The sequence below is a fragment of the Coregonus clupeaformis genome, chromosome 17 (assembly GCF_020615455.1).
Source record: "Coregonus clupeaformis isolate EN_2021a chromosome 17, ASM2061545v1, whole genome shotgun sequence".
Taxonomy (NCBI): Eukaryota; Metazoa; Chordata; class Actinopteri; order Salmoniformes; family Salmonidae; genus Coregonus; species Coregonus clupeaformis.
In genome coordinates, this window is record NC_059208.1 from 58,876,411 (window position 1) to 58,899,787 (window position 23,377).

Consider the following 23,377-nt stretch of genomic DNA (forward strand, 5'->3'; position numbering starts at 1 on the left):
ATAGTGCAACTACTTTAGACCAGAGCATGGCACCCTATTCCCTATATAGTGCACTACTTTAGACCAGAGCATGGCACCCTATTCCCTATATAGTGCACTACTTTAGACCAGAGCATGGCACCCTATTCCCTATATAGTGCACTACTTTAGACCAGAGAATGGCACCCTATTCCCTATATAGTGCACTACTTTAGACCAGAGCATGGAACCCTATTCCCTATATAGTGCACTACTTTAGACCAGAGCATGGCACCCTATTCCCTATATAGTGCACTACTTTAGACCAGAGCATGGCACCCTATTCCCTATATAGTGCAGTACTATAGACCAGAGAATGGCACCCCTATTCTCTATATAGTGCACTACTTTAGACCAGAGAATGGCACCCTATTCCCCATATAGTGCACTACTTTAGACCAGAGAATGGCACCCTATTCCCTATATAGTGCACTACTTTAGACCAGAGAATGGCACCCTATTCCCTATATAGTGCACTACTTTAGACCAGAGAATGGCACCCTATTCCCTATATAGTGCACTACTTTAGACCAGAGAATGGCACCCTATTCCCTATATAGTGCACTACTTTAGACCAGAGAATGGCACCCTATTCCCTATATAGTGCACTACTTTAGACCAGAGAATGGCACCCTATTCCCTATATAGTGCACTACTTTAGACCAGAGAATGGCACCCTATTCCCTATATAGTGCACTACTTTAGATCAGAGAATGGCACCCTATTCCCTATATAGTGCACTACTTTAGACCAGAGCATGGCACCCTATTCCCTATATAGTGCACTACTATAGACCAGAGAATGGCACCCTATTCTCTATATAGTGCACTACTTTAGACCAGAGAATGGCACCCTATTCCCTATATAGTGCACTACTTTAGACCAGAGAATGGCACCCTATTCCCTATATAGTGCACTACTTTAGACCAGAGAATGGCACCCTATTCCCTATATAGTGCACTACTTTAGACCAGAGAATGGCACCCTATTCCCTATATAGTGCACTACTTTAGACCAGAGAATGGCACCCTATTCCCTATATAGTGCACTACTTTAGACCAGAGAATGGCACCCTATTCCCTATATAGTGCACTACTTTAGACCAGAGCATGGCACCCTATTCCCTATATAGTGACTACTTTAGACCAGAGAATGGCACCCTATTCCCTATATAGTGCACTACTTTAGACCAGAGAATGGCACCCTATTCCCTATATAGTGCACTACTTTAGACCAGAGAATGGCACCCTATTCCCTATATAGTGCACTACTTTAGACCAGAGCATGGCACCCTATTCCCTATATAGTTCACTACTTTAGACCAGAGAATGGCACCCTATTCCCTATATAGTGCACTACTTTAGACCAGAGCATGGCCCCCTATTCCCTATATAGTGCACTACTTTAGACCAGAGCATGGCCCCCTATTCCCTATATAGTGCACTACTTTAGACCAGAGCATGGCACCCTATTCCCTATGTAGTGCACTACTTTAGACCAGAGCATGGCCCCCTATTCCCTATATAGTGCACTACTTTAGACCAGAGCATGGCACCCTATTCCCTATGTAGTGCACTACTTTAGACCAGAGCATGGCCCCCTATTCCCTATATAGTGCACTACTTTAGACCAGAGAATGGCACCCTATTCCCTATATAGTGCACTACTTTAGACCAGAGCATGGCACCCTATTCCCTATATAGTGCACTATTTTAGACCAGAGAATGGCACCCTATTCCCTATATAGTGCACTACTTTAGACCAGAGAATGGCACCCTATTCCCTATATAGTGCACTACTTTAGACCAGAGCATGGCACCCTATTCCCTATATAGTGCACTACTTTAGACCAGAGCATGGCACCCTATTCCCTATATAGTGCACTACTTTAGACCAGAGCATGGCACCCTATTCCTATATAGTGCACTACTTTAGACCAGAGAATGGCACCTATTCCCTATATAGTGCACTACTTTAGACCAGAGCATGGAACCCTATTCCCTATATAGTGCACTACTTTAGACCAGAGCATGGCACCCTATTCCCTATATAGTGCACTACTTTAGACCAGAGCATGGCACCCTATTCCCTATATAGTGCAGTACTATAGACCAGAGAATGGCACCCTATTCTCTATATAGTGCACTACTTTAGACCAGAGAATGGCACCCTATTCCCTATATAGTGCACTACTTTAGACCAGAGAATGGCACCCTATTCCCTATATAGTGCACTACTTTAGACCAGAGAATGGCACCCTATTCCCTATATAGTGCACTACTTTAGACCAGAGAATGGCACCCTATTCCCTATATAGTGCACTACTTTAGACCAGAGAATGGCACCCTATTCCCTATATAGTGCACTACTTTAGACCAGAGAATGGCACCCTATTCCTATATAGTGCACTACTTTAGACCAGAGAATGGCACCCTATTCCCTATATAGTGCACTACTTTAGACCAGAGAATGGCACCCTATTCCCTATATAGTGCACTACTTTAGACCAGAGAATGGCACCCTATTCCCTATATAGTGCACTACTTTAGACCAGAGCATGGCACCCTATTCCCTATATAGTGCACTACTATAGACCAGAGAATGGCACCCTATTCTCTATATAGTGCACTACTTTAGACCAGAGAATGGCACCCTATTCCCTATATAGTGCACTACTTTAGACCAGAGAATGGCACCCTATTCCCTAAATAGTGCACTACTTTAGACCAGAGAATGGCACCCTATTCCCTATATAGTGCACTACTTTAGACCAGAGAATGGCACCCTATTCCCTATATAGTGCACTACTTTAGACCAGAGAATGGCACCCTATTCCCTATATAGTGCACTACTTTAGACCAGAGAATGGCACCCTATTCCCTATATAGTGCACTACTTTAGACCAGAGCATGGCACCCTATTCCCTATATAGTGCACTACTTTAGACCAGAGAATGGCACCCTATTCCCTATATAGTGCACTACTTTAGACCAGAGAATGGCACCCTATTCCCTATATAGTGCACTACTTTAGACCAGAGAATGGCACCCTATTCCCTATATAGTGCACTACTTTAGACCAGAGCATGGCACCCTATTCCCTATATAGTTCACTACTTTAGACCAGAGAATGGCACCCTATTCCCTATATAGTGCACTACTTTAGACCAGAGAATGGCACCCTATTCCCTATATAGTGCACTACTTTAGACCAGAGAATGGAACCCTATTCCCTATATAGTGCACTACTTTAGACCAGAGCATGGCACCCTATTCCCTATATAGTGCACTACTTTAGACCAGAGAATGGAACCCTATTCCTATATAGTGCACTACTTTAGACCAGAGCATGGCACCCTATTCCCTATATAGTGCACTACTTTAGACCAGAGCATGGAACCCTATTCCCTATATAGTGCACTACTTTAGACCAGAGAATGGCACCCTATTCCCTATATAGTGCACTACTTTAGACCAGAGAATGGCACCCTATTCCCTATATAGTGCACTACTTTAGACCAGAGAATGGCACCCTATTCCCTATATAGTGCACTACTTTTGACCAGAGCATGGCACCCTATTCCCTATATAGTGCACTACTTTTGACCAGAGCATGGCACCCTATTCCCTATATAGTGCACTACTTTTGACCAGAGCATGGCACCCTATTCCCTATATAGTGCACTACTTTAGACCAGAGAATGGCACCCTATTCCCTATATAGTGCACTACTTTAGACCAGAGCATGGCACCCTATTCCCTATATAGTTCACTACTTTAGACCAGAGAATGGCACCCTATTCCCTATATAGTGCACTACTTTAGACCAGAGAATGGCACCCTATTCCCTATATAGTGCACTACTTTAGACCAGAGAATGGAACCCTATTCCCTATATAGTGCACTACTTTAGACCAGAGCATGGCACCCTATTCCCTATATAGTGCACTACTTTAGACCAGAGAATGGAACCCTATTCCCTATATAGTGCACTACTTTAGACCAGAGCATGGCACCCTATTCCCTATATAGTGCACTACTTTAGACCAGAGCATGGAACCCTATTCCCTATATAGTGCACTACTTTAGACCAGAGAATGGCACCCTATTCCCTATATAGTGCACTACTTTAGACCAGAGAATGGCACCCTATTCCCTATATAGTGCACTACTTTAGACCAGAGAATGGCACCCTATTCCCTATATAGTGCACTACTTTTGACCAGAGCATGGCACCCTATTCCCTATATAGTGCACTACTTTTGACCAGAGCATGGCACCCTATTCCCTATATAGTGCACTACTTTTGACCAGAGCATGGCACCCTATTCCCTATATAGTGCACTACTTTAGACCAGAGCATGGCACCCTATTCCCTATATAGTGCACTACTTTAGACCAGAGAATGACACCCTATTCCCTATATAGTGCACTACTTTTGACCAGAGCATGGCACCCTATTCCCTATATAGTGCACTACTTTTGACCAGAGCATGGCACCCTATTCCCTATATAGTGCACTACTTTTGACCAGAGCATTGCACCCTATTCCCTATATAGTGCACTACTTTAGACCAGAGCATGGCACCCTATTCCCTATATAGTGCACTACTTTTGACCAGAGCATGGCACCCTATTCCCTATATAGTGCACTACTTTTGACCAGAGCATTGCACCCTATTCCCTATATAGTGCACTACTTTAGACCAGAGAATGGCCCCCTATTCCCTATATAGTGCACTACTTTAGACCAGAGAATGGCACCCTATTCCCTATATAGTGCACTACTTTAGACCAGAGCATGGCACCCTATTCCCTATATAGTGCACTACTTTAGACCAGAGCATGGCACCCTATTCCCTATATAGTGCACTACTTTAGACCAGAGCATTGGCACCCTATTCCCTATATAGTGCACTACTTTTGACCAGAGCATGGAACCCTATTCCCTATATAGTGCACTACTTTAGACCAGAGCATGGCACCCTATTCCCTATATAGTGCACTACTTTAGACCAGAGAATGGCACCCTATTCCCTATATAGTGCACTACTTTAGACCAGAGAATGGCACCCTATTCCCTATATAGTGCACTACTTTAGACCAGAGAATGGCACCCTATTCCCTATATAGTGCACTACTTTAGACCAGAGAATGGTACCCTATTCCCTATCTAGTGCACTACTTTTGACCAGAGCATGGAACCCTATTCCCTATCTAGTGCACTACTTTTGACCAGAGCATGGCACCCTATTCCCTATATAGTGCACTACTTTTGACCAGAGCATGGCACCCTATTCCCTATATAGTGCACTACTTTTGACCAGAGCATTGCACCCTATTCCCTATATAGTGCACTACTTTAGACCAGAGCATGGCCCCCTATTCCCTATATAGTGCACTACTTTAGACCAGAGAATGGCACCCTATTCCCTATATAGTGCACTACTTTAGACCAGAGCATGGCACCCTATTCCCTATATAGTGCACTATTTTAGACCAGAGAATGGCACCCTATTCCCTATATAGTGCACTACTTTAGACCAGAGAATGGCACCCTATTCCCTATATAGTGCACTACTTTAGACCAGAGCATGGCACCCTATTCCCTATATAGTGCACTACTTTAGACCAGAGCATGGCACCCTATTCCCTATATAGTGCACTACTTTAGACCAGAGCATGGCACCCTATTCCCTATATAGTGCACTACTTTAGACCAGAGAATGGCACCCTATTCCCTATATAGTGCACTACTTTAGACCAGAGCATGGAACCCTATTCCCTATATAGTGCACTACTTTAGACCAGAGCATGGCACCCTATTCCCTATATAGTGTACTACTTTAGACCAGAGCATGGCACCCTATTCCCTATATAGTGCACTACTATAGACCAGAGAATGGCACCCTATTCTCTATATAGTGCACTACTTTAGACCAGAGAATGGCACCCTATTCCCTATATAGTGCACTACTTTAGACCAGAGAATGGCACCCTATTCCCTATATAGTGCACTACTTTAGACCAGAGAATGGCACCCTATTCCCTATATAGTGCACTACTTTAGACCAGAGAATGGCACCCTATTCCCTATATAGTGCACTACTTTAGACCAGAGAATGGCACCCTATTCCCTATATAGTGCACTACTTTAGACCAGAGAATGGCACCCTATTCCCTATATAGTGCACTACTTTAGACCAGAGAATGGCACCCTATTCCCTATATAGTGCACTACTTTAGACCAGAGAATGGCACCCTATTCCCTATATAGTGCACTACTTTAGACCAGAGAATGGCACCCTATTCCCTATATAGTGCACTACTTTAGACCAGAGCATGGCACCCTATTCCCTATATAGTGCACTACTTTAGACCAGAGAATGGCACCCTATTCCCTATATAGTGCACTACTTTAGACCAGAGCATGGCACCCTATTCCCTATATAGTGCACTACTTTAGACCAGAGAATGGCACCCTATTCCCTATATAGTGCACTACTTTAGACCAGAGAATGGCACCCTATTCCCTATATAGTGCACTACTTTAGACCAGAGAATGGCACCCTATTCCCTATATAGTGCACTACTTTAGACCAGAGCATGGCACCCTATTCCCTATATAGTGCACTACTTTAGACCAGAGAATGGCACCCTATTCCCTATATAGTGCACTACTTTAGACCAGAGAATGGCACCCTATTCCTATATAGTGCACTACTTTAGACCAGAGCATGGCACCCTATTCCCTATATAGTGCACTACTTTAGACCAGAGCATGGCACCCTATTCCCTATATAGTGCACTACTTTAGACCAGAGCATGGCACCCTATTCCCTATATAGTGCACTACTTTAGACCAGAGAATGGCACCCTATTCCCTATAGTGCACTACTTTAGACCAGAGCATGGAACCCTATTCCCTATATAGTGCACTACTTTAGACCAGGAGCATGGCACCCTATTCCTATATAGTGCACTACTTTAGACCAGAGCATGGCACCCTATTCCCTATATAGTGCACTACAATAGACCAGAGAATGGCACCCTATTCTCTATATAGTGCACTACTTTAGACCAGAGAATGGCACCCTATTCCCTATATAGTGCACTACTTTAGACCAGAGAATGGCACCCTATTCCCTATATAGTGCACTACTTTAGACCAGAGAATGGCACCCTATTCCCTATATAGTGCACTACTTTAGACCAGAGAATGGCACCCTATTCCCTATATAGTGCACTACTTTAGACCAGAGAATGGCACCCTATTCCCTATATAGTGCACTACTTTAGACCAGAGCATGGCACCCTATTCCCTATATAGTGCACTACTTTAGACCAGAGAATGGCACCCTATTCCCTATATAGTGCACTACTTTAGACCAGAGAATGGCACCCTATTCCCTATATAGTGCACTACTTTAGACCAGAGAATGGCACCCTATTCCCTATATAGTGCACTACTTTAGACCAGAGAATGGCACCCTATTCCCTATATAGTGCACTACTTTAGACCAGAGAATGGCACCCTATTCCCTATATAGTGCACTACTTTAGACCAGAGAATGGCACCCTATTCCCTATATAGTGCACTACTTTAGACCAGAGAATGGCACCCTATTCCCTATATAGTGCACTACTTTAGACCAGAGAATGGCACCCTATTCCTATATAGTGCACTACTTTAGACCAGAGAATGGCACCCTATTCCCTATATAGTGCACTACTTTGGACTCAGAGCATGGCACCCTATTCCCTATATAGTGCACTACTTTAGACCAGAGAATGGCACCCTATTCCCTATATAGTGCACTACTTTAGACCAGAGAATGGCACCCTATTCCCTATATAGTGCACTACTTTAGACCAGAGAATGGCACCCTATTCCCTATATAGTGCACTACTTTAGACCAGAGAATGGCACCCTATTCCCTATATAGTGCACTACTTTAGACCAGAGAATGGCACCCTATTCCCTATATAGTGCACTACTTTAGACCAGAGAATGGCACCCTATTCCCTATATAGTGCACTACTTTAGACCAGAGAATGGCACCCTATTCCTATATAGTGCACTACTTTAGACCAGAGAATGGCACCCTATTCCCTATATAGTGCACTACTTTAGACCAGAGAATGGCACCCTATTCCCTATATAGTGCACTACTTTAGACCAGAGAATGGCACCCTATTCCCTATATAGTGCACTACTTTAGACCAGAGAATGGCACCCTATTCCCTATATAGTGCACTACTTTAGACCAGAGAATGGCACCCTATTCCCTATATAGTGCACTACTTTAGACCAGAGAATGGCACCCTATTCCCTATATAGTGCACTACTTTAGACCAGAGCATGGCACCCTATTCCCTATATAGTGCACTACTTTAGACCAGAGAATGGCACCCTATTCCTATATAGTGCACTACTTTAGACCAGAGCATGGCACCCTATTCCCTATATAGTGCACTACTTTAGACCAGAGAATGGCACCCTATTCCCATATAGTGCACTACTTTAGACCAGAGAATGGCACCCTATTCCCTATATAGTGCACTACTTTAGACCAGAGAATGGCACCCTATTCCCTATATAGTGCACTACTTTAGACCAGAGCATGGCACCCTATTCCCTATATAGTGCACTACTTTAGACCAGAGAATGGCACCTATTCCCTATATAGTGCACTACTTTAGACCAGAGAATGGCACCCTATTCCCTATATAGTGCACTACTTTAGACCAGAGCATGGCACCTATTCCCTATATAGTGCACTACTTTAGACCAGAGCATGGCACCCTATTCCCTATATAGTGCACTACTTTAGACCAGAGCATGGCACCCTATTCCCTATATAGTGCACTACTTTAGACCAGAGAATGGCACCCTATTCCCTATATAGTGCACTACTTTAGACCAGAGCATGGAACCCTATTCCCTATATAGTGCACTACTTTAGACCAGAGCATGGCACCCTATTCCCTATATAGTGCACTACTTTAGACCAGAGCATGGCACCCTATTCCCTATATAGTGCACTACAATAGACCAGAGAATGGCACCCTATTCTCTATATAGTGCACTACTTTAGACCAGAGAATGGCACCCTATTCCCTATATAGTAACTACTTTAGACCAGAGAATGGCACCCTATTCCCATATAGTGCACTACTTTAGACCAGAGAATGGCACCCTATTCCCATATAGTGCACTACTTTAGACCAGAGAATGGCACCCTATTCCCTATATAGTGCACTACTTTAGACCAGAGAATGGCACCCTATTCCCTATATAGTGCACTACTTTAGACCAGAGCATGGCACCCTATTCCCTATATAGTGCACTACTTTAGACCAGAGAATGGCACCCTATTCCCTTATAGTGCACTACTTTAGACCAGAGAATGGCACCCTATTCCCTATATAGTGCACTACTTTAGACCAGAGAATGGCACCCTATTCCCTATATAGTGCACTACTTTAGACCAGAGCATGGCACCCTATTCCTATATAGTGCACTACTTTAGACCAGAGAATGGCACCCTATTCCCTATATAGTGCACTACTTTAGACCAGAGCATGGCACCCTATTCCCTATATAGTGCACTACTTTAGACCAGAGCATGGAACCCTATTCCCTATATAGTGCACTACTTTAGACCAGAGAATGGAACCCTATTCCCTATATAGTGCACTACTTTAGACCAGAGCATGGCACCCTATTCCCTATATAGTGCACTACTTTAGACCAGAGCATGGAACCCTATTCCCTATATAGTGCACTACTTTAGACCAGAGAATGGCACCCTATTCCCTATATAGTGCACTACTTTAGACCAGAGAATGGTACCCTATTCCCTATCTAGTGCACTACTTTTGACCAGAGCATGGAACCCTATTCCCTATCTAGTGCACTACTTTTGACCAGAGCATGGCACCCTATTCCCTATATAGTGCACTACTTTTGACCAGAGCATGGCACCCTATTCCCTATATAGTGCACTACTTTTGACCAGAGCATTGCACCCTATTCCCTATATAGTGCACTACTTTAGACCAGAGCATGGCACCCTATTCCCTATATAGTGCACTACTTTTGACCAGAGCATGGCACCCTATTCCCTATATAGTGCACTACTTTTGACCAGAGCATTGCACCCTATTCCCTATATAGTGCACTACTTTAGACCAGAGAATGGCCCCCTATTCCCTATATAGTGCACTACTTTAGACCAGAGAATGGCACCCTATTCCCTATGTAGTGCACTACTTTAGACCAGAGCATGGCACCCTATTCCCTATATAGTGCACTACTTTAGACCAGAGCATGGCACCCTATTCCCTATATAGTGCACTACTTTAGACCAGAGCATTGGCACCCTATTCCCTATATAGTGCACTACTTTTGACCAGAGCATGGAACCCTATTCCCTATATAGTGCACTACTTTAGACCAGAGCATGGCACCCTATTCCCTATATAGTGCACTACTTTAGACCAGAGCATTGGCCGTGGTCACCTACTTCTCCTTCTCATGTGGGAGATTTCCATTACAGATAACAGCAGGTAATCTCCTTCCTGGGGACACTGCGGCCGGGAGATAGCAGAGATAGCACCGTCGCAACGCCTCTACCAGACACACCCTTCAGAGAAAGAGCTTTCCTCCTCCCCCTTCCACCTCCTCCCCCTTCCAGTCACACTTCCACAGACACTCACCTTCCCCCCATCCCTCCCCCCTCAATTCCTCCCTCCATCCCTTCTCCCTCCCTCCCTCCCTCCCCCCATCCCTCCCCCTCCTCCCTCCCTCCATCCCCCCATCCCTTTCCCCTCCCTCCCTCCCTCCCTCCATCCCTCCATCCCTTCTCCCTCCTCCCTCCCTCCATCCCTCATCCCTCCCTCCCTCCCTCATCCATTCTCCCTCCTCCCTCCATCCATTCTCCCTCCCTCCCTCCATCCCTTCTCCCTCCCTCCTTCCTCCCTCCCTCCTTCCCTCCTTCCTTCCCTCCCCTCCCTCCCTCCCTCCCTCCCTCCTCCCCTCCCTCCCTCCCTCCTCCCTCCCTCCTCCTCCCTCCCTCCCTCCCTCCCTCCCTCCCTCCCTCCTCCCTCCCTCCCTCCCTCCATCCATCCATTCTCCCTCCCTCCCTCCATCCCTTCTCCCTCCCTCCTTCCCTCCCTCCTCCTTCCTCCTTCCCTCCCTCCTTCCTCCCTCCCTCCCTCCCTCCCTCCCTCCCTCCCTCCCTCCCTCCCTCCCTCCCTCCCTCCCCTCCCTTCTCCTTCCCTCCATCCCTCCATCCCTTCTCCCTCCCTCCCTCCATGCCTTCTCCATCCCCTCCATCCCTCCCTCCCTCCCTCCTCCATCCCGTCTCCCCCTCCATCCCTTCTCCCTCCCTCCATCCCTCCATCCCTTCTCCCTCCCTCCCTCCATCCCTTCTCCCTCCCTCCATCCCTTCTCCTTCCCTCCATCCCTCCATCCCTTCTCCATCCCTCCATCCCTTCTCCCTCCCTCCATAACACCTCCACCAGCCTGAATCTTTTACATCTTATCTATAAATTGAAAACAGAGGAGTCTGTGAGATACCAGGTTACATCTTCACTCCGTTGTGTTTCTATCTGGGCTATGCATCAGTGAAAAGCACCTATTCAATAAGATTACCTTCTGGCAGAGTGCAGGCGACACATCACTGCAGCTTACCAGGAGTAGAAATGGGCTCGTCAGGATGTGTGTCTAAGGGGATGGCAATGTGTATTAGAGCGATTACAATATCAGCTAGAGCCAGAAAAATAAACAGAGAGGGTGCTAGGGGAGGGAGGGAGGGAGGGAGGGAGGGAGGGAGGGAGGGAGGAGGGAGAGGAGGGAGGGAGAGAGGGAGAGAGAGAGAGAGGGAGAGAGAGAGAGAGAGAGAGAGAGAGAGAGAGAGAGAGAGAGAGGAGGAGAGAGAGAGAGAGAGAGAGAGAGAGAGAGAGAGAGAGAGAGAGAGAGAGAGAGAGAGAGAGAGAGAGAGAGAGAAAGAGATGAGGTGCCCACAAATTGAGGTGGAAACTGAGCAGGACTTCCTAGCCTCCTGCCAAATGTATGACCATATTAGAGACACATATTTCCCTCAGATTACAGAGATCCACAACGTTTTTTGATAAACTCCCTTATCTACTGGGTTAAATACCACAGTGTGCCATCACAGCAGCAATATTTGTGACCTGTTGCCACAAGAAAAGGGCAACCAGTGAAGAACAAACACCATTGTAAATACAACCCATATTTATGTTTATTTATTTTCCCATTTGTACTTTAACTATTTGCACATTGTTACGACACTGTATATAGACATAATATGACATTTGAAATGTCTTTATTCTTTTGGAACTTCTGAGTGTAATGTTTACTGTTAATATTTATTATTGATTTCACTTCTATTTACTATCTACATCACTTACTTTAGCAATGTTAACATTTGTTTCCCATGCCAATAAAGCCCTTAAATTGAATTGAAATTGAATTGAGAGAGAGAGAGAGAGGGGTGTGTGTGTGTGAGAGAGAGAGAGACAGAGACAGAGTAAGGGGAAAGTGAGAGAGAGAATTGAATTGACAGAGAGAGCGACAGCAGGAGAACGTGAGGGAGAGACTGAGACAGAGGCCAGGAGACTGTGAAAGAGAAGGCTTCCAGACAGGCAGGCTGTGGAGACACCGGTCAGCAGGTCTAGAGAGCTGAAAGAGAAGGCTTCCAGACAGGCAGGCTGTGGAGACACCGGTCAGCAGGTCTAGAGAGCTGAAAGAGAAGGCTTCCAGACAGGCAGGCTGTGGAGACACCGGTCAGCAGGTCTAGAGAGCTGAAAGAGAAGGCTTCCAGACAGGCAGGCTGTGGAGACACCCGGTCAGCAGGTCTAGAGAGCTGAAAGAGAAGGCTTCCAGACAGGCAGGCTGTGGAGACACCGGTGAGCTGGTCTAGAGAGCTGAAAGAGAAGGCTTCCAGACAGGCAGGCTGTGGAGACACCGGTGAGCTGGTCTAGAGAGCTGAAAGAGAAGGCTTCCAGACAGGCAGGCTGTGGAGACACCGGTCAGCAGGTCTAGAGAGCTGAAAGAGAAGGCTTCCAGACAGGCAGGCTGTGGAGACACCGGTCAGCAGGTCTAGAGAGCTGAAAGAGAAGGCTTCCAGACAGGCAGGCTGTGGAGACACCCGGTCAGCAGGTCTAGAGAGCTGAAAGAGAAGGCTTCCAGACAGGCAGGCTGTGGAGACACCGGTCAGCAGGTCTAGAGAGCTGAAAGAGAAGGCTTCCAGACAGGCAGGCTGTGGAGACACCGGTCAGCAGGTCTAGAGAGCTGAAAGAGAAGGCTTCCAGACAGGCAGGCTGTGGAGACACCGGTCAGCAGGTCTAGAGAGCTGAAAGAGAAGGCTTCCAGACAGGCAGGCTGTGGAGACACCGGTCAGCAGGTCTAGAGAGCTGAAAGAGAAGGCTTCCAGACAGGCAGGCTGTGGAGACACCGGTGAGCTGGTCTAGAGAGCTGAAAGAGAAGGCTTCCAGACAGGCAGGCTGTGGAGACACCGGTGAGCTGGTCTAGAGAGCTGAAAGAGAAGGCTTCCAGACAGGCAGGCTGTGGAGACACCGGTCAGCAGGTCTAGAGAGCTGAAAGAGAAGGCTTCCAGACAGGCAGGCTGTGGAGACACCGGTCAGCAGGTCTAGAGAGCTGAAAGAGAAGGCTTCCAGACAGGCAGGCTGTGGAGACACCGGTCAGCAGGTCTAGAGAGCTGAAAGAGAAGGCTTCCAGACAGGCAGGCTGTGGAGACACCGGTCAGCAGGTCTAGAGAGCTGAAAGAGAAGGCTTCCAGACAGGCAGGCTGTGGAGACACCGGTCAGCAGGTCTAGAGAGCTGAAAGAGAAGGCTTCCAGACAGGCAGGCTGTGGAGACACCGGTGAGCTGGTCTAGAGAGCTGAAAGAGAAGGCTTCCAGACAGGCAGGCTGTGGAGACACCGGTGAGCTGGTCTAGAGAGCTGTAAACCTACTTACTGACTATAGAGTACATCCAAACACTGAGCCCTCAGCCGTCAGATAAAGTTCTGTCTGATAAAGTTCTGTCTGATAAAGCCATCTGATAAAGTTCTGTCTGATAAAGCCATCTGATAAAGTTCTGTCTCATAAAGCCATCTGATAAAGTTCTGTCTGATAAAGCCATCTGATAAAGTTCTGTCTCATAAAGCCATCTGATAAAGTTCTGTCTGATAAAGTTCTGTCTGATAAAGCCATCTAATAATGTTCTGTCTGATAAAGCCATCTGATAAAGTTATTAATATAATAATAATATACCACATATATTATTATGCCTGATAAAGCCATCTGATAAAGTTCTGTCTGATAAAGCCATCTGATAAAGTTCTGTCTGATAAAGTCATTTAATAATGTTCTGTCTGATAAAGCCATCTAATAATGTTCTGTCTGATAAAGCCATCTAATAAAGTTATTAATATAATAATAATATACCACATATATTATTATGCCTGATAAAGCCAGTATTACAAGTTGAGGAGACTAAATTACTTGGCATTACCTTAGAATGTAAACTGTCATGGTCAAAACATATAGATTCAATGGTTGTAAAGATGGGGAGAGGTCTGTCCGTAATAAAGAGATGCTCTGCTTTTTTGACACCACACTCCAAAAAGCAAGTCCTGCAGGCTCTAGTGTTGTCTAATCTTGATTATGGTCCAGTCGTGTGGTCGAGTGCTGCAAGGAAAGACCTAGTTAAGCTGCAGCTGGCCCAGAACAGAGCGGCACGTCTTGCTCTTCATTGTAATCAGAGGGCTAATATTAATACTATGCATGCCAGTCTCTCTTGGCTAAGAGTTGAGGAGAGACTGACTACATAACTTATTTTTTATAAGAAACTTTAATGTGTTGAAAATCCCTCCCCTATTTGACCTAGTTAGTTTGTGTGTATTGATAGGTTGGCTACGTGTGCCTTTAAAAACAAATATATGTAGTTCTGTCCTTGAGCTGTTCTTGTCTATTAATGTTCTGTATTATGTCATGTTTCATGTTCTGTGTGGACCCCAGGAAGAGTAGCTGCCGCTTTCACAACAGCTAATGAGGATCCTAATAAAATACCAAATTATAAAGTTATGTCTGATAAAGCCAGCCTAATTAAGTGCTGTCTCATAAAGCCATCTGATAAAGTTCTGTCTCATAAAGCCATCTGATAAGGTTCTGTCTGATAAAGTCATTTAATAATGTTCTGTCTGTTAAAGCCATCTGATAAAGTTGTCTGATAAAGCCAGTCTAATAAAGTTATGTCTGTTGAAGTCATCTAATAAAGTTCTGATAAAGCCAGCCTAATAAAGTTCTGCTTGCAGTGTTAAATATTTCCCTTTACATTAAACTAGGGCTGGGCGATATATCAAATTATATTTCCCTTTACATTAAACTAGGGCTGGGCAATATATCAAATTAATTCAAATGTATGTTGTAGGGTGATGTTCCAAGAATCAATGTTTTTTGTTTTTTTGAAGCGTTCTGTGTGTTTCTGGTCTCCACTCCTTCCTCCTTCTGTGGTGTGTTCACCCCTCCCCCTGCCACAAGCCCCTCCCCCTACCAACAAGCCCCTCCCCCTGCCACCAAGCCCCTCCTCCTTCTGTGCTTTGTTGACTGTACACCTTCCCACTCCACAGACTCCAAGCCCCTCCCCCTGCCACCAAGCCACTCCCCCTGCCACCAAGCCCCTCCCCCTGCCACCAAGCCACTCCCCCTGCCACCAAGCCACTCCCCCTGCCACTCACACAAAACAAAGACTAAAGAGAATTTCTTCCTCTCTGACAACAAACAGTTTCAACTCACTTTTTGCATTTGAGGTTTGGTCCAACAGAATCGGTCATATTGACACCGAAACACATTTAGACCATATCGCCCAGTCGTAACCCAGTACATTCCAACTCAGTACAACAATAGAACTCCCACTTCTCCCTCTCTCTCTCTCTCTCTCTCTCTCTCTCTCTCTCTCTCTCTCTCTCTCTCTCTCCCCCTCTCTCCCTCCTCCTTTCACATTTGGCCCATGCTTTCATTCACGGGTGATGGAATTCAATAACCAGCGAGCTAAATTCAGAAACATATGTATCCATCAATGCCTGTATCGATCTAGAGGCCAGGACTCTGAGAGACGTCCGGCCGTCTGGGTCGACACCCTATAGAGGGCTCTGCCAGTGAAGTCGTGTGGAAACACATCAACAACGGCTCTCACAATCAGTTAGAGAGGCTTTAGACTCTCAACCATACACACACACACACACACACACACACACACACACACACACACACACACACACACACACAGCAGAGTGAGTGACCACTTAAAGCCCAGGGCTGTTGGGTGGAATTAAGACCTGCTGGGTGGAATTAAGACCTGCTGGGTGGCATTAAGACCTGCTGGGTGGCATTAAGACCTGCTGGGTGGCATTAAGACCTGCTGGGTGGCATTAAGACCTGCTGGGTGGCATTAAGACCTGCTGGGTGGCATTAAGACCTGCTGGGTGGCATTAAGACCTGCTGGGTGGCATTAAGACCTGCTGGGTGGAATTAAGACCTGCTGGGTGGAATTAAGACCTGCTGGGTGGCATTAAGACCTGCTGGGTGGCATTAAGACCTGCTGGGTGGCATTAAGACCTGCTGGGTGGCATTAAGACCTGCTGGGTGGAATTAAGACCTGCTGGGTGGCATTAAGACCTGCTGGGTGGCATTAAGACCTGCTGGGTGGCATTAAGACCTGCTGGGTGGCATTAAGACCTGCTGGGTGGCATTAAGACCTGCTGGGTGGCATTAAGACCTGCTGGGTGGCATTAAGACCTGCTGGGTGGCATTAAGACCTGCTGGGTGGCATTAAGACCTGCTGGGTGGCATTAATACCTGCTGGGTGGCATTAAGACCTGCTGGGTGGCATTAAGACCTGCTGGGTGGCATTAAGACCTGCTGGGTGGCATTAAGACTTCAGAACTCCTTAACGCCCTGGTAAATATACTATATCCAAACACCACATGGTAAATATACTATATCCAAACACCACATGGTAAATATACTATATCCAAACACCACATGGTAAATATACTATATCCAAACACCACATGGTAAATATACTATATCCAAACACCACATGGTAAATATACTATATCCAAACACCACATGGTAAATATACTATATCCAAACACCACATGGTAAATATACTATATCCAAACACCACATGGTAAATATACTATATCCAAACACCACATGGTAAATATACTATATCCAAACACCACATGGTGGGACACTGGAAGCTAAGTGACTAAACAATACCAAAACATTTTAAGACATTTAAATTCGAGCAAAATAAAGTACCTCACACACTGACTAAATATATGCTACTGAGTGAACTGAGAAAGGTTTCAAGAGGAAAGTTAGCATAGTTAAAGAAGGAATCTGCAGTAGGAGAAACAGCACCACTGTCCGCCTCACGGCCATTGTTGTTGCTTTTGTTTTGTTGAGCAAGACGAGGTTAGGAGCGTCGCCTAACGTGGTAAAACAAAATGCAGTACATTTTCTGCTGTTCTATCGCGTATGCAATGATGTCACAGTAACTCCTTTGGTGTTGTAATATCACAAACGGATGTGGCAGTTTCACCATGAAGGATTCCCGTTTTAAGATATAGTATATTGCAAATGTATGGCCAAAGTCAAAGAATGTTTATAATATTGCATATTTTCACAAAACATTTTGACGCTAAAGATGAAATAAGATCACTAATGGAAATGAATGGGTCTCTGTCTGGGTCTCTGTCTGGGTCTCTGTCTGGGTCTCTGTCTGGGTCTCTGTCTGGGTCTCTGTCTGGGTCTCTGTCTGGGTCTCTGTCAGGGTCTCTGTCTGGGTCTCTGTCTGGGTCTCTGTCTGGGTCTCTGTCTGGGTCTCTGTCTGGGTCTCTGTCAGGGTCTCTGTCTGGGTCTCTGTCTGGGTCTCTGTCTGGGTCTCTGTCTGGGTCTCTGTCTGGGTCTCTGTCTGGGTCTCTGTCTGGGTCTCTGTCTGGGTCTCTGTCTGGGTCTCTGTCTGGGTCTCTGTCTGGGTCTCTGTCTGGGTCTCTGTCAGGGTCTCTGTCTGGGTCTCTGTCAGGGTCTCTGTCTGGGTCTCTGTCTGGGTCTCTGTCTGGGTCTCTGTCTGGGTCTCTGTCAGGGTCTCTGTCTGGGTCTCTGTCTGGGTCTCTGTCTGGGTCTCTGTCTGGGTCTGTTTCAGGGTCTCTGTCAGGGTCTCTGTCTGGGTCTCTGTCAGGGTCTCTGTCTGGATGAATGTCATTCAGGAGATAAGTTGGCATTAGATTCAGGAAACATATGGCCTATGTAGAATGTAGAGTAATATTTGTAATTTTAATACGGCATATTTCCACAGAAGATGTTGACACGGAATATATAAAATAAGCCAGAGGACTGATAAGAAAGGTGCCGGTGAACATGGCTGGCTTACATAAGGCATTAACATTAGGGTGGATCCCAAATGGCATTCTTTCCCGTATTTAGTGCACTACTTTTCACCAGGGCCCCACATTGGTCTGGTCAAAAGTAGTGGCCCGTATAGGGAATAGGGTGCCATTTGGAACGTAAAATATTGTTTCATCATTAATTACAGTGGACAGGACCCTGATAACACTCAATCAATCAATCAATTTTATTTTATATAGCCCTTCTTACATCAGCTAATATCTCGAAGTGCTTTACAGAAACCCAGCCTAAAACCCCAAACAGCTAGTAATGCAGGTGTAGAAGCACGGTGGCTAGGAAAAACTCCCTAGAAAGGCCAAAACCTAGGAAGAAACCTAGAGAGGAACCAGGCTATGAGGGGTGGCCAGTCCTCTTCTGGCTGTGCCGGGTGGAGATTATAACAGAACCATGCCAAGATGTTCAAAAATGTTCATAAGTGACAAGCATGGTCAAATAATAATCAGGAATAAATCTCAGTTGGCTTTTCATAGCCGATCATTAAGAGTTGAAAACAGCAGGTCTGGGACAGGTAGGGGTTCCATAACCGCAGGTAGAACAGTTGAAACTGGAATAGCAGCAAGGCCAGGCGGACTGGGGACAGCAAGGAGTCACCACGGCCGGTAGTCCCGACGTATGGTCCTAGAGTGGTGTACTGTTGGATAACACTCCAATCTGTCTCCTATCTATCCAACAGTACTCCACTCTGTCTCCTATCTATCCAACAGTACACCACTCCACTCTGTCTCCTATCTATCCAACAGTACACCACTCCACTCTGTCTCCTATCTATCCAACAGTACACCACTCTGTCTCCTATCTATCCAACAGTACACCACTCTGTCTCCTATCTATCCAACAGTACACCACTCCACTCTGTCTCCTATCTATCCAACAGTAATCCACTCTGTCTCCTATCTATCCAACAGTACTCCACTCTGTCTCCTATCTATCCAACAGTACACCACTCCACTCTGTCTCCTATCTATCCAACAGTACACCACTCCACTCTGTCTCCTATCTATCCAACAGTACTCCACTCTGTCTCCTATCTATCCAACAGTACACCACTCTGTCTCCTATCTATCCAACAGTACACCACTCTGTCTCCTATCTATCCAACAGTACTCCACTCCACTCTGTCTCCTATCTATCCAACAGTACACCACTCTGTCTCCTATCTATCCAACAGTACTCCACTCTGTCTCCTATCTATCCAACAGTACACAACTCCACTCTGTCTCCTATCTATCCAACAGTACTCCACTCTGTCTCCTATCTATCCAACAGTACACCACTTTGTCTCCTATCTATCCAACAGTACACCACTCTGTCTCCTATCTATCCAACAGTACTCCACTCTGTCTCCTATCTATCCAACAGTACTCCACTCTGTCTCCTATCTATCCAACAGTACTCCACTCTGTCTCCTATCTATCCAACAGTACACCACTCCACTCTGTCTCCTATCTATCCAACAGTACACCACTCCACTCTGTCTCCTATCTATCCAACAGTACACCACTCTGTCTCCTATCTATCCAACAGTACACCACTCTGTCTCCTATCTATCCAACAGTACACCACTCCACTCTGTCTCCTATCTATCCAACAGTAATCCACTCTGTCTCCTATCTATCCAACAGTACTCCACTCTGTCTCCTATCTATCCAACAGTACACCACTCCACTCTGTCTCCTATCTATCCAACAGTACACCACTCCACTCTGTCTCCTATCTATCCAACAGTACTCCACTCTGTCTCCTATCTATCCAACAGTACACCACTCTGTCTCCTATCTATCCAACAGTACACCACTCTGTCTCCTATCTATCCAACAGTACTCCACTCCACTCTGTCTCCTATCTATCCAACAGTACACCACTCTGTCTCCTATCTATCCAACAGTACTCCACTCTGTCTCCTATCTATCCAACAGTACACAACTCCACTCTGTCTCCTATCTATCCAACAGTACTCCACTCTGTCTCCTATCTATCCAACAGTACACCACTTTGTCTCCTATCTATCCAACAGTACACCACTCTGTCTCCTATCTATCCAACAGTACTCCACTCTGTCTCCTATCTATCCAACAGTACACAACTCCACTCTGTCTCCTATCTATCCAACAGTACACCACTCCACTCTGTCTCCTATCTATCCAACAGTACACCACTCTGTCTCCTATCTATCCAACAGTAATCCACTCTGTCTCCTATCTATCCAACAGTACTCCACTCTGTCTCCTATCTATCCAACAGTACACCACTCCACTCTGTCTGCTATCTATCCAACAGTACACAACTCTGTCTCCTATCTATCCAACAGTACTCCACTCTGTCTCCTATCTATCCAACAGTACACCACTCCACTCTGTCTCCTATCTATCCAACAGTACACCACTCCACTCTGTCTCCTATCTATCCAACAGTACTCCATTCTGTCTCCTATCTATCCAACAGTACTCCACTCTGTTTCCTATCTATCCAACAGTACTCCACTCTGTCTCCTATCTATCCAACAGTACTCCACTCTGTCTCCTATCTATCCAACAGTACACCACTTTGTCTCCTATCTATCCAACAGTACACCACTCCACTCTGTCTCCTATCTATCCAACAGTACACCACTCTGTCTCCTATCTATCCAACAGTACACCACTCCACTCTGTCTCCTATCTATCCAACAGTACACCACTCCACTATGTCTCCTATCTATCCAACAGTACACCACTCCACTCTGTCTCCTATCTATCCAACAGTACTCCACTCTGTCTCCTATCTATCCAACAGTACTCCACTCTGTCTCCTATCTATCCAACAGTACTCCACTCTGTCTCCTATCTATCCAACAGTACACCACTCCACTCTGTCTCCTATCTATCCAACAGTACACCACTCTGTCTCCTATCTATCCAACAGTACTCCACTCTGTCTCCTATCTATCCAACAGTACTCCACTCTGTCTCCTATCTATCCAACAGTACACCACTCTGTCTCCTATCTATCCAACAGTACACCACACTGTCTCCTATCTATCCAACAGTACACCACTCCACTCTGTCTCCTATCTATCCAACAGTACTCCACTCTGTCTCCTATCTATCCAACAGTACTCCACTCTGTCTCCTATCTATCCAACAGTACTCCACTCTGTCTCCTATCTATCCAACAGTACTCAACTCTGTCTCCTATCTATCCAACAGTACACCACTCCACTCTGTCTCCTATCTATCCAAAAGTACACCACTCCACTCTGTCTCCTATCTATCCAACAGTACTCCACTCTGTGTCCTATCTATCCAACATTACTCCACTCTGTCTCCTATCTTTCCAACAGTACACCACTCCACTCTGTCTCCTATCTATCCAACAGTACTCCACTCTGTCTCCTATCTATCCAACAGTACTCAACTCTGTCTCCTATCTATCCAACAGTACACCACTCCACTCTGTCTCCTATCTATCCAACAGTACACCACTCCACTCTGTCTCCTATCTATCCAACAGTACACCACTCCACTCTGTCTCCTATCTATCCAACAGTACTCCACTCCACTCTGTCTCCTATCTATCCAACAGTACTCCACTCTGTCTCCTATCTATCCAACAGTACTCCACTCTGTCTCCTATCTATCCAACAGTACACCACTCTGTCTCCTATCTATCCAACAGTACTTCACTCTGTCTCCTATCTATCCAACAGTACTCCACTCTGTCTCCTATCTATCCAACAGTACTCCACTCTGTCTCCTATCTATCCAACAGTACTCCACTCTGTCTCCTATCTATCCAACAGTACTCCACTCTGTCTCCTATCTATCCAACAGTACACCACTCTGTCTCCTATCTATCCAACAGTACTCCACTCTGTCTCCTATCTATCCAACAGTACTCCACTCTGTCTCCTATCTATCCAACAGTACTCCACTCTGTCTCCTATCTATCCAACAGTACTCCACTCTGTCTCCTATCTATCCAACAGTACTCCACTCTGTCTCCTATCTATCCAACAGTACACCACTCTGTCTCCTATCTATCCAACAGTACACCACTCCACTCTGTCTCCGATCTATCCAACAGTACTCCACTCTGTCTCCTATCTATCCAACAGTACACCACTCTGTCTCCTATCTATCCAACAGTACACCACTCCACTCTGTCTCCTATCTATCCAACAGTACTCCACTCTGTCTCCTATCTATCCAACAGTACTCCACTCTGTCTCCTATCTATCCAACAGTACACCACTCCACTCTGTCTCCTATCTATCCAACAGTACACCACTCCACTCTGTCTCCTATCTATCCAACAGTACACCACTCCACTCTGTCTCCTATCTATCCAACAGTACACCACTCCACTCTGTCTCCTATCTATCCAACAGTACTCCACTCTGTCTCCTATCTATCCAACAGTACACCACTATGTCTCCTATCTATCCAACAGTACACCACTCTGTCTCCTATCTATCCAACAGTACACCACTCGGTCTCCTATCTATCCAACAGTACACCACTCCACTCTGTCTCCTATCTATCCAACAGTACACCACTCCACTCTGTCTCCTATCTTTCCAACAGTACACCACTCCACTCTGTCTCCTATCTATCCAACAGTACTCCACTCTGTCTCCTATCTATCCAACAGTACACCACTCTGTCTCCTATCTATCCAACAGTACACCACTCCACTCTGTCTCCTATCTATCCTATCTATCCAATAGTACTCCACTCTGTCTCCTATCTATCCAACAGTACACCACTCTGTCTCCTATCTATCCAACAGTACACCACTTTGTCTCCTATCTATCCAACAGTACACCACTCCACTCTGTCTCCTATCTATCCAACAGTACACCACTCTGTCTCCT

The 23,377-nt window shown here is 45.8% G+C and overlaps 1 protein-coding gene across 1 annotated transcript in view; it reads right to left on the minus strand.

Annotated features, from left to right (window-relative positions):
• The window catches only part of LOC121586847 (protein CBFA2T1-like), a 213,176-nt gene that overhangs the window by 182,836 nt on the left and 6,963 nt on the right, over nucleotides 1–23,377 (minus strand). The gene's annotated exons all lie outside the window — the stretch shown is intronic.